Here is a 14,774-nt window from a genome sequence, read left to right as displayed (position 1 = left end):
AAGGCGAGGAGACCTGGGAAAAGTGACTGCCCATATAACATGGAATAATCCAACCAGGCGGAACCCATTCTTTAAAGGTGAGAAGGGTCATTATTACTGGCAAGGAGAGTTACAGGGGTAAGTCCTGGGCGAGGGATTTTGACGAATCAAACGGCCTCCCTTTAGTGCTGCGAAATTCTGTCTCAAATCTCTTGCTGAGGTGTGATTACAGATCTAATCGATATTGGGGACCCCACTGCCAAGCCACTTTCTTGAAGTGCTAAATGCGATTAATTCGTTTGTCAGCGAAATATGGCGAAATTGTGACGGAAACCTCCTGTGCAAACCCGTGCTGGCTCCTCGCCAGTTCAGTGTTTGGTTGCCCGGGTTTGGCGAGCGCGCACGGCCCTCGCCTGCAACAAGTTGTTTCTCACTGTCTGTGTTCAGAGCGGCCGGGAGAGGGGCTCCTATAACACTCACATGTGTTAGCATTGGGCTGTTCGAGATCAAACCCTGCACACATCACACGCTGCTCGGATGCGTGCACGTGTTGACAATGCATTGTTGCAAACTGTATTCATTTTTGGAATATAACCTTGTCTCTCTGAAATCATCATTGCACAGGCTGCTGGACACCCAACTCGGGACAGCCTCACCCCGCGGTGAGACCTTTTACAATCACAATAAGTCAGGGAGTTTCACACTTCTTAAAAATGCAATTGCATCGCCTTTATGAATAAATCCTAGACATTACAACAATCTGGGCATTTGTCATCAATCTATTCAGGCAAAGGCTGAGGTGAAACTTCTGCGATTTGTCACTCAGTTCCCCCACCCCAGTGACAGTGCGGGGGGGGTCAACTGGGAAAGCTCCAACCGTTTGCAACTCACTCGCTTTCTTCCTGCCCCTCCGCTTCGTCTGCTCGTCCCACTTAAACTGAGTCAATAAACACAGTGAGTTAAAAAAAAACCGTGGAAAGTAAATCTCATCCTACTTACTCCCCAAACACGCAATTAACTCCGAGTTTCCAGCAGCCACTGATTTGACCACTTCATTCGTTCACTCGCTGAGAATCGTTCAGGCTCTTTGAACTCGGTGTGCAGCGGGCGGGGTATTTTAACATAGTAAATAAACAGCTACTTGAAAACGGCAGGGCGTCGGGCATGAAGAGAGGTGGAAGGTGCGCCTGTATTTTGAAGGAATGCCCAGAATACACACATTCTCACCTGATGCAGATGTATTGTAATGTTCGTATTAAAACCGCCTTGAAATAGACAATCAACGCTCTGCACATCTGACTCCCCACCCCAAAGCACTGAGCAATGTCTGCTTGACTCAGATAGGAATGTAACAAACACGGGTAGGGAGGAGGCCAGTGGAAATGGTCTCTGGGCCATTCTGAAGACTCATTCTCTTCATTCTATTGACCCACCATTCCTTTGATCTTCAAAAATCTGCCCTCAACGTACTCATGGAGCATTTCCATCTCTCTGCGGGCAATGTTTCCCAACCATTGGCGATGGTCGGAGTCAACACTTCTCCTCATCTTGCAAGATTGCGATTGGTTGCAAGTCATTTCCCCAGAAAGCTGTCAATGCTCACTAGATGAGCCTTTGAAGTCTGACAAAACCTTTAAATAATCTCTGTGTGCCTTCTTTAGAGTCTTGAATTGCTTCCAGTATTGGAATAGCACTTTTTGTCGTTTGTGCACTGAGCAACATTGTTTCCCAGGATAAAGGAGTTTACACTTTACACTTTTTCCACCAAAACGGATGACTTCACTTTTCTCCATATTATTTTCAATCTGGGACATACTTGTTTACTCAATTAATCTGCCCCTTTGCAGCTTTGTCACATCCTCGCATTGCTTTCTTTCCTGCCAGGTTTTGCATCATCAGCAGATTTGTATATACACTGTATTACAGTTGGTTTTCTCCTCTAAAACATTGATGTCCATGCCAGAAACATCAACTCTCCTGCTCCTCAGATGCTGCCTGACCTGCTGTGCTTTTCCAGCACCACACTCTGGACTCTGATCTCCATTATCTGCAGTCCTCATTTTCTCTATGTTGATGTCAATTACCCACAAACCACACAACAAAGAAATGCCTCTTCATCTCATGCTAAAGTGGCCGTACAGGTACCCTGAAACTATGAACCCTAAACCTTGACACTGAGCTGTCCAAGCATTGATCCTTGTGGTACCCTACTAACTACAACCTGTCAACCAAGCTGAAGGTTCCATTACTCCTAGACTTCATTTTCTGTCCAGTAACCAATCCTCTACTCATAGCAATGTATTCCATTAATCTTGTGTCATAAGCTGTTGCAAGTCACCTTATTAAATGGTGTTTGAAAATCCAAATATAGTACAGCTATTGGTTTCCTACACAAGTATGTTGTTATTTACAACCTCAAAAATATATGTCCCTTTCATAAGTCCATGTTAGCAGTGGCCACTCACATTAGGATAGTCTAAATACCCTGCTACTATTTCCTTATTTTTAAAAATAATTTTAGCATTTGCCTTATTACTAACATCAGACTAATGAGGGATTGGCTCAATGTTGGACAGTCCCTTCGCTCATTCCTTCCTTTAACAATGGAGTTATGTTTACTGCCTTTCCCTCTAACAGGTTCCCTTATAAAACTAGAGAATTCTGAAAGACCAAAACTAATGTACTCACTACTGAGCTTTCAACCTGAGGATGTCAGCCTTCAGGCTCAGGGTATTTGTTTAGATGCTAAAATGCTTTCTCTATTCATGTTTATCAATTGCTAAGTCTTTGTTTAGGATGCTATGGACCAATAATATTCCAATAATATTATTTGTAATGATGAGACCTGTGTTTCAACATTATGTACAAAATGGAACTGAAGACCTAATGACTACCCATAGTGCCTTTCTGAATTATAGTGAAAATATTTACATAGGTCAATGAGATTCACTAAATACTAAATGTGAGATTTAATATAAAAGTTTGTTGAGATCGAGTTCAACATTTTACCAGTTTCATGCTGAAATCAGGTGTTCAGGGGTATGCTGTGAGATGAGTTTCTGAACAGCACTCACTCCGTGTTGGGTAGTAAGAGAGGTTACAGGAAATTAGATGTGAATAAAAAAAGAGGACCCTCCCAAACCTTGAGACTGTCAAGTGAGTAACATTAATCGCCAAGTCCCCTGAATTGTTACCTATCTTCCTCAAACTGTAATACTCCTTGGGCTATGTGCCTCCAAGAATGTATGTTGCAAGTCCAGATTATTGAAAAAAAAAGAACCACCTCAGAAAGAAACATGTGTTTTATAATGGATTGCACCATTGAAACTTGAAGTGTACTGTCTTTCGGCTGCACAAATTAGCCCAGATGTATTTGCAAATTATGAAGAATGTTACAATTGGACAAGTTGAATTTTCTCACAAATTCTGTAATTTTCAAGTTGAAATGTTTGGATAATGGTTTGCTTGCAAATTTTATGAATCAAATATATGGTTTGGAAAATAATTCTCTTCCACAGAAATGTTGTGCCAATAAGCATGTGAGTAAAAGATTGGAAAAGGTAATTTATAAGTATTTATATGTGAGTTTTAAATCCATAGCATAATAACTAGTTAGATTCTGAATAATATAAGTTTGGAAAAATGTAACATTTATCTTGCCTTCGGTAAAGAAGTTTCTCCTACTTTCAAAACATTTTTATTACTGTTATTTTATCATTTAAGCTTGGTTTACTTTAAAGTTATGGACTTTTGATGCTCATATGTAAATGAATGCTACATAGATTAAATGATTTGTTTCATTGTGATAACACCAAGTGTCAAAAATGAGTGCCATAGCTCCTCTAACTCATCTAACATTTTAAGAATTGTCTATTTGTGCCTAAATTCATATTCTGATGGAACAACACTATCATAAAAATGAATAAACAAGACACAAAACCAAACCAGTTTAAATGTTGCATGGTCCAGATCACTTGGAACTATTGACATATTGTGTTATTGTTCAACTTTTCAGTATCCCACAGAAGCCAGAAGAATATCTGAAATATAGGTGTAAACCTATGAATTCTGCATCTATCTCTGAGCAGAGTTAGTATGATTATACCGTGCCCACACAAAACATTACTGTTTACCTCAAATTAAACAATGATTTAAAATAGAACTGTCTTATAATATCCTGCATTCATAACATTTTGTATTGATAGAAGTTTGCCTGGGACACCCGTGAGTCTTTCTGAAGTGTATTGTAAGCTAAGTGCACTAACTCAATATTGGAAAGTTCTCTATAATGCAAACAAAAAATAATCAACATGCATGTATCCTTACATACATAAGGTACACACCATTAAACATTTTGTATAATCCAACACATTTTATCACATCTTGTCATGATAATTTGGTTACAGTTTTCTGTCAATACTTGTGGCTGTAAGTTTCTATGTCAACATTTTATGTTTGATGTTTTTAACTTCAACAGTCACACTGTAATTGCAGCTCATGTCCATTAAGTGGCTCTGTGGACTGCATGGCTGAAGATTTGTTACCAAACCTGTCACAATTTTATATTTTGGAAGCAACACAGTATTGTTGATTCAAATATTCCGTTTAGGGATATGGGGATATAATGATGATGTGAGTAATCAGATGATGCAATTATTTTTTTAATTAGTTTATGACAAAAAATGCAATCACTGCTCAAAAGTTTTGACCCACAGTGGATGTAATGAAAGTATAATTACAATTGGCACGCATAATTCTGCACCACCAAAAACTGAACTGTCAGAAAGAAACTCACTCATATGGAGATAGTTCTTACTCAAGTTGTTATGTATACAATGGATCTTCATTGTATGCTGTAGATCACAGAACAAAAATGATAGTTATCATCAGATTTCATATTAAAAGCAAAATGTAAATTACAATTAAGTAATAGGGACCTGGAGATGATTTGCATGCTTCAGAGAGCTGCACACATCTTAGTTAAATCTGTGTGCACCTATGAAGACAAACTGGGCAGTAACATTGCATTGACACAGCTATTTGACCTTTACTGAACATAATCAAAGCAAATCAAATTACCAAACGCTGCCAAACAGAAATGCAATCATTTTGGGCTCATAAATATTCATTGATGTGAACAATCAGACAATCACTTCCACCATTCCTAAATTAAATCAAACTTCAGTTTCGGAAATGATCAGTTCTAGAAAAATGTTACTTCTACAGTGTGCAGTTCCATTGGGGTGCAAACTATGGTCTCTGCTTACTTCACAAAAGAATAGAACCTTTTTCTGAATGTGCCAAAATATTCAATGTGAATATCAGTAATACATAATTGTTTCATACATTCATACAGCCGTCTCTTAGCAGTAACTTGTGCTTCCGCATGCAGTGAAAAATTTATTCAAAATTAAGGTACTTGAATAAAAAGTAGAGGCATCACACACAAAAAAAATGCATCTTGGACAATGCTGCTTTTCACTCTGAAATCAGTAATACTTGTGTTGGTTTATTTTCCATAAATGTTTATCCAACACTAATGAAGAAAGTTTTTGGAGATATTCACAAATAATTAAAACTTCCATGTTAGCTATACACCATTGGATGAAAAAAAACACTTTAGCCAAATGTTAAGACATTTATTTCCTGAATCTAGTCAATCAATCATTTGTAACTTAGCTCATTTATCTTATTAAATATTGTCTGTGACCAGTTGTTGATCTCTCACGACTCATTCCTGTGCAATTCAAGCTAATCTCCACATCAATCATTTCAGATACATAGCAGGAACTTCCATTTTTTAAGGCTATATTGATGCAACTTCTTAAAGGTTCCGATCTTTTAAGGCTCAGCAGGGTCTGAATGAGCCTACCTTTAAATAAAAATCGAAAGTAATTCCAGATTATTCAAATTATGTTCTGTTCCTTCAGGGGAAACAAGTAGCATTTGTAATGTGGAAATATGTCCTGTTGACATGATTAATTAAGCATTTCCTGCCATAGACACTGTAAATAAAGGAAGATAAATAAGGTGTGTATTATGTCTTAAAAATAAATAACCAGCAGGGGATATTCATTATTGGAGACTGGAAACATGAAAACATTAGGCTTAGAGGTTTTTTTTTTCATGTTTGTGGACATCAGCGGCAAGGCCAGCATTTGTTGCTCACCTCATCCTGCCCTTGAGAAGGTGCTAGTGAGCGGCCTTCTTGAACTGCTGCCACACCTGATGTCAGTTCATCCACAATGTTGTTAGGGAGGATTTTTAACCCGTAACGGTGAAAGAAACCGTAACAGCAAAATAGTTCCAATAAAAAATGGAAAGTGACTTGGATGAGATCTTGCAGCTGGTGACATCCCATGTATCTTCTGCCCTCACCTATTAGATGGTAGAGGTTGCAGATTTGGAGGGTTCTGTCAAAGGAGCCCTGGCTGTGTTGTTCCTATGCAGCCTGTGTGTAGTCTACACTCTTTATCAGTGCTAGATGGAGCAAGTCTTTAAGTTGATGGACTTGTGCTGATCAAGTTTGCTGCTTTATACCAGATGGTGACAAGCTTCCTGAGTGTTGATAGAGTTGTACTGATCCAGCAAATGGAGAGTATGCCATCATAATCCTGAGTTGTGGCTTGCAGTTGGTGAATAGGCTTTGGGAGTCAGGAGCTGGGTTACCTGCTGCAAATTCCTAACTTCTGATCTGCTTTTGAGCCATAGTATTAATATGGCTAGTCCAGTTCAGTTTCTGGTCAATAGTTATCCCCAGGATATTGACAATGGAATATTCAACAATGGTACTGCCATCAAATATCAAGAGGCAATTGTTAGATTCTCCCTTATTGGAGGTGGTCATTGCCTGGCATTTGTACTGTGCAAATGTTACTTATCACTCATCAGTCCAAGCCTGGACATGATCTACGCGTTGTTACATATTAACTCTCCAGTTTCTGTGGAGCTGTGAATAATACTGAGCATCATGCAATCAATTAATGTAACACTTTTATTTTACAAAGGGAGAAAAGAATGGTAGCTATATGCCAGTTAGCTTAACATCTGTTATTGGGAAAATGTTAGAGTTTAATATAAAATAAGTAGCTTGGAAGGCAACTAGAAACGCATTACATGATCAAGCAGAATCAGCATGGCTTCATGATGGGAAATCATGTCTGACAAATTTATTAGAATTCTTTGAGGAATGGATGCAAGATATTCGGGGTTTCAGAAGGTCTTTAAAAAGGTACATTAGGCTACTTAGTAGGATTAAACCGATAGTTTTGGAGGTAGTATACCAACATGGAGAGAAAATTAGCGAGTTAACAAAAGACAGAGAGTTGCAATAAGAGGGGCATTTTCAGGAATGGCAACCAGTAAACAGTGGCATGTCACAGGAATAAGTTCTGGGCCCCCAGTTATTTACAATATATATATTAATGACTTGGATATGAAAAGTGAATGTACTATAGTCAAGAGTGTGAATGACACAAAAATATGTGGGGTAGGCAAGCAGTGAGGATAACACAAACAGCCTGCAGAGGGACGTAGGCAGGTTAAGCAAGTCAGCAAACTTTGGCAGTTACAACGTTGTGTGGGAAAAAAGTGAGGTTTTGCAATTAGGGAGGAAGAATAGAAAGCTGAACAGAGAAAGATTGTAGAAAGCTGTGGAACAGAGGGATTTGGAAGTCCTTTATATTAGATTTATTAGATTACTTACAGTGTGGAAACAGGCCCTTCGGCCCAACAAGTCCACACCAACCCTCCAAAGAGAGGCCTGCCCAGACCTATTTCCCTACATTTACCCCTTCACCTAACACTACGGGCAATTTAGCATGGCCAATTCACCTAACCTGCACATTTTTGGACTGTGGGAGGAAAGCGGAGCACCTGGAGGAAACCCTGTGCATGAATCATTGAAAACCAGCATCCAAGTTCAGCAGTTATTAGGGAAGGTAAATGGAACGTTTGCCTTCATTTAAAGGGAATGGAATATAAGAGTAGGGAGGTTTTGCTAAAACTGGACAAGGCACTAGTCAGACCACAGCTGGAATACTGTGAACAGATTTGAGCCCCTAATGTAAGAAAATTTACTGGCACTGGAAGTAGTCCAGCGAAGGTTATTTCGGCTGATACGAGGAATGGAGGGGTTGTCTTATGAAAAGAGGTTGAGCAGATTTTGCCTGTGCTCATTGGAATATAGAAGAATGAGAGACAATTTTGTTGAAGCATACAAGACCCTGATAACAGAAAAAAACACAAAGAAACAGACTGAAGAATTTTTGAAAGCCTCAAAGGTCCCTTGCAAGCTGAAGGGAATGTAACATTTAATCGGTATATATTCAATATCATGGACCGAGGGAAGAAAATCTAACCGATCATTATGTGACTTTATTAGCAGTTCTCAGACTCCTGTGCATTGTCTTAATTAAGAGACTATGTAATTAAAGACAGGATCACATTAGGTATAAGAGAACAGTGAGACTGCATTTACTGACCGAGGAGAAACTTACTCTCAAATGTGATCAACATGTGCAGAAGTGCTGAGGTTGTAAATCAGCAGGTAGAGCATATTTATGGCAGGCCAGACAAGGGTCTTGCAACAGACACTCAGCTGAAAGTTCAGAACAATTATAGATAAATACAGAATGTAAATACTGTAGAGGATATTATACTAAAGAAAAGAAGGCATATCCAGCATGAGGAAAGTAGTGTTCTCATTGCAAGAAATGGGATCAACTTGTACGCAAGTGTTCAGCTAGAACAAAACACAACAAGCACACATTTTAAAAGTTCACACATTCAAAACAGTGTCCCCAATTTGTTAATCACATTACAGCAAATTCCTGTTAATGAAATGTGCGTTATAGCAGAACGGCCTGTCCAGATGGCCACTGTAGAGAGATCAGCTGAAGGTTCTGACAAAAGCACTCTACATCATACAACAGGTTGGTCCAGTCAAGTCACTAGCTGTTACATGGCTTAAGCCTGTTGGAATGACAACTGCAAAAGGAGAACATTAAGTCAATCTCTAGTGTCTGACACTTGTGCATCATACAAAATCATATCCTTCATAGGCCTGTGCAAGATGGTTGAACATAGCAATCCAAAAACAAAGCCATTGAAAGTAAGGTTGAGGTTATATGATGGCAAGGGAACAGATTACTCTGTGGACCGAAGAACAAAGATCTGTAGTTCCAGATCACAGACATAAGAAAAAGCTATTTATTTTGGTTGGAGCTAGTCTGAAGCTTGGGCTGGTAACTGTCAAAATGCCAAAACAGATTTGCAACATGCAACAGCACATTAAATCATTGACCATGGAACTCATCCCAGAGGTATACAGCACCCCAATTATGGATCAACTGTAGACACTGGAGCAACAACAAATTACATAGAAATGATACACCCATTGGGAAGAAACATCGCTTAGTTGAACAGCCAAAAACAAATTCATGCATATTATTAAGGGATTTAAATTACAACTTCAGAGACTCATGAGAGTAATAAATTGCTAATGCTTGAGAACAGTTGTGCACATAGTGAGTAACTTGAGTAACTCATAAATAAATGTTAATGCATGCAATTTGTTATGTATTGAAAGGAAGATGATAGGATAGAAAGACAAAACTGCAGGATTGAGTCTTCTTGTTTGCTCCAATTATATGACCTCTACCAGGAGACACTAACTAGGGGCAATCATCTTGAAACCAACCAGTTCAATAGATGACAACACAGACAACATGGGACTGGATTGAACTCATAACTGAAATTGTTTTCTGTGCTTTCTCCATGGCAATAGTTTGACCAATCAAAGTTCACTTTTAATCAGTCAGCACCATGTTTCTAATGCAACATAAACTGCTGTTCCCTTTGAAAGTTGGTGGTCTTGTATTTATCCCGATGAGTGCAAGACACAAAGCTTTAACAAGATTTTATTTGGTAATATTCTGACTTATGACTCCTTCCCTGGCTGAAGGTATGTAATTGAAGTTTGGTAAGTGGAACTGCACTTCAAGTGCAACATATGAGTTGCTTTCCTCAGATAAGGACACTGAAATACTGACAGTATTGGAGTTGTCTGATAGTTAGGTACAGCAAAGAGGGGAACACACTGTGGTCCAATTCATTTGCCATGTTTCCTTCTGTTACACACACACACACACACACAAAACAGAAGGCACTGCTGCCTAAAATAGCTGTCAGCATCTGTGACCCAGGAAATAGGTGAAGTTAGTAATATAAAATCTCATAAAGAAATGTGTTAAAAGGAGTGTCACACATAAAACCAGTAAATGATTTATCAAAGATTATTAGGATCATTCCAGAATTACAAATAAATTACGGCACAGAGAAAGGTCATTCATCCCACCCGGTGTTGGTCTGTACATGAGCAGTAACCCTACAACCAAGGCGCATTTCCTATTTTGATCTTCATCCATTCCCCCATTCTGCAAACACCTATTAGACCTCTTCTAAATGTTAACATGGTCTCTCCTTCAGAAACTAACTTAGTGCTTTCCACAGCCTCACAAATCTCTGTGCAAAGAATATCTTCTGCTCTATGTTCGAAATGCTTACATTCAAATGTTAATCACCTCAAACCACAAGAAGCAGTTCATTTTAATTGGCTATATCCCATCTCAATGGTTTTTAAACATCTCTGTTGAATCACCTTTAAAAATTTGCTCTTCTAACAAAAATGCCTTATTTTCTTAATTTGCTCGTGTTCAAAAAAGCATTCACTTATGCCAAAGCAACATCCAAGTGAATTTGTGTAACGTGCTTTGAGTTTCCTTAATACACTCCTAAAATGTGGAGCCCCACTCTAAATATAGTCTCTTTATGTTTTTATATAAATTCACCAGTATATCTTAATTTATATATCTTTACCTCTTGCAATAATTCCCAGTATTCCATTAGCTTTACTTTTAGTCACCTTATCCACTTGAGATACTGCTTTAATTGAATGTCAGCTCCCCAAATCCTCCCCTTTTTGCACAACATACAAATAAAGAGAATTCCCACAAAGTTCCTGGATTTTCCTGCAGCTTCGTGTTGCTCTCACTTTAAATCACATTCCAAGAGTTGCCTGTGTAGCACCTCTTCTGTCCTTCCTTCCAAACTGTGTGCCTACACTAAGGTAGCCCCACCTGATTTGGAAAACAAACTGAGGGCTTGGAATTCTGACTGGGCCCAGGAAGGATTGCCTGAAAAAGACTGAAGAGTGTGGTGAGAGTCTGTCTCTACTGGGATTCTGCACTGTCCTTTTCTGTTGAGAGAAGCAATAATGCAGCTTCTATCTGCTAACTGTTTCAGTTGGTGAAACCTAAGGATAGCAAGGCTACTTCCACCCTACCAATCTTCACATAAACCAAATCATCCACCAACATTTCCGCCACCTCCAAAAAGACCCCACCACCAGGGATATATTTCCCTCCCCACCCCTTTCCGCCTTCCACAAAGACTGTTCCCTCTGTGACTACCTGGTCAAGTCCACGCCCCCTACAACCCACCCTCCCGTCCTGGCACCTTCCCCTGCCACCGCAGAAATTGCAAAACCTGTGCCCACACCTCCTCCCTCACCTCCATCCAAGGCCCTAAAGGAGCCTTCCACATCCATCAAAGTTTTACCTGCACATCCACCAATATCATTTATTGTATCCGTTGCTCCTGATGCGGTCTTCTCTACATTGGGGAGACTGGACACCTCCTAGCAGAGCGCTTTTGGGAACAACTCTGGGACACCCGCACCAATCAACCACACCGCCCTGTGGCCCAACATTTCAACTCCCCCTCCTACTCTGCCGAGGACATGGAGGTCCTGGGCCTCCTCCACTGCTGCTCCCTCACCACCAGACGCCTGGAGGAAGAACGCCTCATCTCCCGCCAGGGTATCAATGTGGACTTCAACAGTTTCCTCATTTCCCCTTCCCCCACCTCACTCTAGTTCCAAACTTCCAGCTCAGCACTGTCCCCATGACTTGTCCTACCTGCCTATCTTCTTTTCCACCTATCCACTCCACCCTCCTCCTGGACCTATCACCTTCATCCCCTCCCCCACTCACCTATTGTACTCTATGCTACTTTCTCCCCACCCCCACCCTCCTCTAGCTTATCTCTCCACCCTTCAGGCTCTCTGCCTTTATTCCTGACGAAACGTCGATTTCGCTGCTCGTTGGATGCTGCCTGAACTGCTGTGCTCTTCTAGCACCACTCATCCAGAATCTGGTTTCCAGCATCTGCAGTCATTGTTTTTACCTACTCCAAGGAAACAGCTGAAATTGTCAATGCTCCAAGTAATTCCAGCAATTGTAGACCTTTCGTTCAAACGTCCAAAGCCTACAACCCGTGTTCTGCATATCCCACCAATGAAAATGGAAGCAGTTTGAACGCATTTCATTGCACTTTTACATGTGCAGCTGCTTCCATGAACTATATTTTCTTCAAAAATTCACTCGTGGCTTTGTATTTATTGGCTATCCCAAGCTACTGTTGAGAAGGTGCTGGTGAGCTGTCTTCTTGAGCTACTACAATCCATGTGCCGTAGGTAGCTCCACAATGCCATTATGGAGGGAAGGTGCAAATATGTCTTACTGACATCCTTCCCTCTTCAATGGTGAGTCAGGGCTCGAGCTAAGTCAAAGACCCTTCCATCCTCATGAAATTCTGGCCCCAAGCAGCTGTATTCGCCAATTGCAGTTGTCCCTCTTCTGTGTCAAGGTGTGAAGACCAGCAATTGATTTTCTACATGGCTTTACTCAGGCCTCTCCCCATGACAAGTAAATCACATGAGCCTTTTTCTGGGCAGATTTCAGCTGTCCCAGATTTCTGGCATCTGAGCATACATGTTACTGGAGGCGACGGCCGAGTGGTATTATTTACAGTCTGTTAATCCAGAGACTCTGGTAACATTCTGGGTACCCAGATTCAAATCCCACCATGGCAGATGGTGGAATTTGAATTCAATCAAAATCGATGATTAAGGTTGATGACCATGATTCCACTGCCAGCTGTCTGAAAACCCCATCTGATTCGCTCGTGTCCTTTGGGAAGAGAAACTACCAACCTCACCCTGTCTTGCCTACTTGTGACGCCAGACCCACAGCAAAGTGATTGACTTTTAACTATCCCCTGGGCAATGAGGAATGGGCAATAATCCCTGGCCTTGCCAGAGTGACCCTAATCTGCAAATGAATAAAACAAAGTCCAAGATATTTTACCTGACTTAAATTAAGAGCTACATTAAAATATAAAATGCTGTATTTGTAATACGGCTAACAGGTTTCTCTAATGGTCTCAAAGTAGAGAAGAGGGAATAAATACATCTCAGCAGTGGCATCGAGAGAAATCCAAGAGAATACAATAGAATTTTTATACTATGGAAGCAAGCCATTTGGCCCACATCAACTCTATCCCTGTAAGCCTGCATTCCCATGCATGATCCATCTAGCCTGCATACTCTGGACATTATGAGCAATTTCACATGGCCAATCCACCTAGCCTGCTCATCCCTGGATTCTGGGAGGGAGCCCATGCAGACACAGGAAGGATGTGCAAACTCCACACAGACAGTCACCCAAGTTTGGAATCGAACCCAGGTCCCTGGCACTGTGAGCCAGGCAGCATCAGGAGGTGGAGAAGTCGAAGTTTCAGCACTGAGCTACCTCTTTTCCTTTTGATTCATTTGACTCTTTATTGAAAATAGCAAAAATGGAACATGTAATTACTCCTACATTTTTTCAACAGATTCTTCCTTGTATTTGCAGTTATCTTTTTCAGCTTGGTGAAATTTTGCTTTGTGTTCCAAGATCTTCTTGTGATTTTTGTCCAGCTTTAGCCTGCTAATCACCACCTTACTGGGGTGAATACCAACATGAACTGTGGTATCATTGGCTTTTTTCACACTGCACATGCTCAATATAGATTACATTTTGTTTTTTGTGTACTTGGACAACTTCATTAATCTGTTGACCCTTGTCATGTTCTCTGATGACCTGAACCTCATCATCCTTGTTTGTGGGTATTAAGTGAATATTGTATTCCTGCCTCCGCTCCTTGGAGAGTGGAGGAGACATCATTTTCCTGCGAATGTGAGATGGAGCATTAAAGTACCTCTTGTAGTTTTCCCTCCAGGAATATGTACAAAGGGGTTGAACTTCATATTGGCCTCCTGCTCAGTCCACAATAGCTGCCGGTGAAAGGAGGACTCAAAGTGAGTCTTCCGAGGTTCTGAAAATCCAATGGAGTAGGGAACCATATAATGGAAGCAAATATCTTCTGGGATAGCTCACGTTAATTGTTTACCCATCTACACTCTTCTATACCAGCCTCAGCTGCCTTCTCAAAACATAGATTTAGATCAAATCCCACTGGGAAAACAAACCTTCTGTCAAGAATTGTGCTTTTACTAAATTAGGTGACTAAATGCATAGGAAGTGTTGAGAGGAACTACAGAGAACCAAAAAGGTAGAATCAATATGCTAGTGAAGTCAACCTTGTCATCAGCTCCAACAAACAAAATGGACTACTCAATACAGCATCCACATTGAAGTTGCATGCAGAAAGTAGTGGCTTCAAGTTGGGTCAGATGTAGAGCAAAAGTTGGAAAGATGCAACTGAACTATTAATCACACTCAGCCAATTCAATTTAAATGTAAAATTCTAGGCTCCAAAAGCAAGTGTGGAAGGGGAATTCGTTCTTTAAGGAACATTCTGGTGAAAAACTTTCTTTCAATTTGATAACAGTGTGTCTAATCACCCCATTTACATGCCAAGTCTGTGTGAAAACAGACTATAATTAAAAGGAC

General features: G+C 40.3%; 1 pseudogene; it reads right to left on the bottom strand.

Moving 5' to 3' along the window:
- Positions 1-13,696: 13,696 nt before the first annotated feature.
- On the bottom strand, positions 13,697-14,224 carry LOC140481755 (large ribosomal subunit protein uL24 pseudogene; annotated as a pseudogene).
- Between the last annotated feature and the right edge of the window lie 550 nt (positions 14,225-14,774).

This window comes from Chiloscyllium punctatum, chromosome 10 (assembly GCF_047496795.1).
Source record: "Chiloscyllium punctatum isolate Juve2018m chromosome 10, sChiPun1.3, whole genome shotgun sequence".
NCBI classification, from domain to species: Eukaryota; Metazoa; Chordata; class Chondrichthyes; order Orectolobiformes; family Hemiscylliidae; genus Chiloscyllium; species Chiloscyllium punctatum.
Note: the sequence above shows the minus strand (reverse complement) of the source record. Positions and strands in the feature narration are given on the sequence as shown.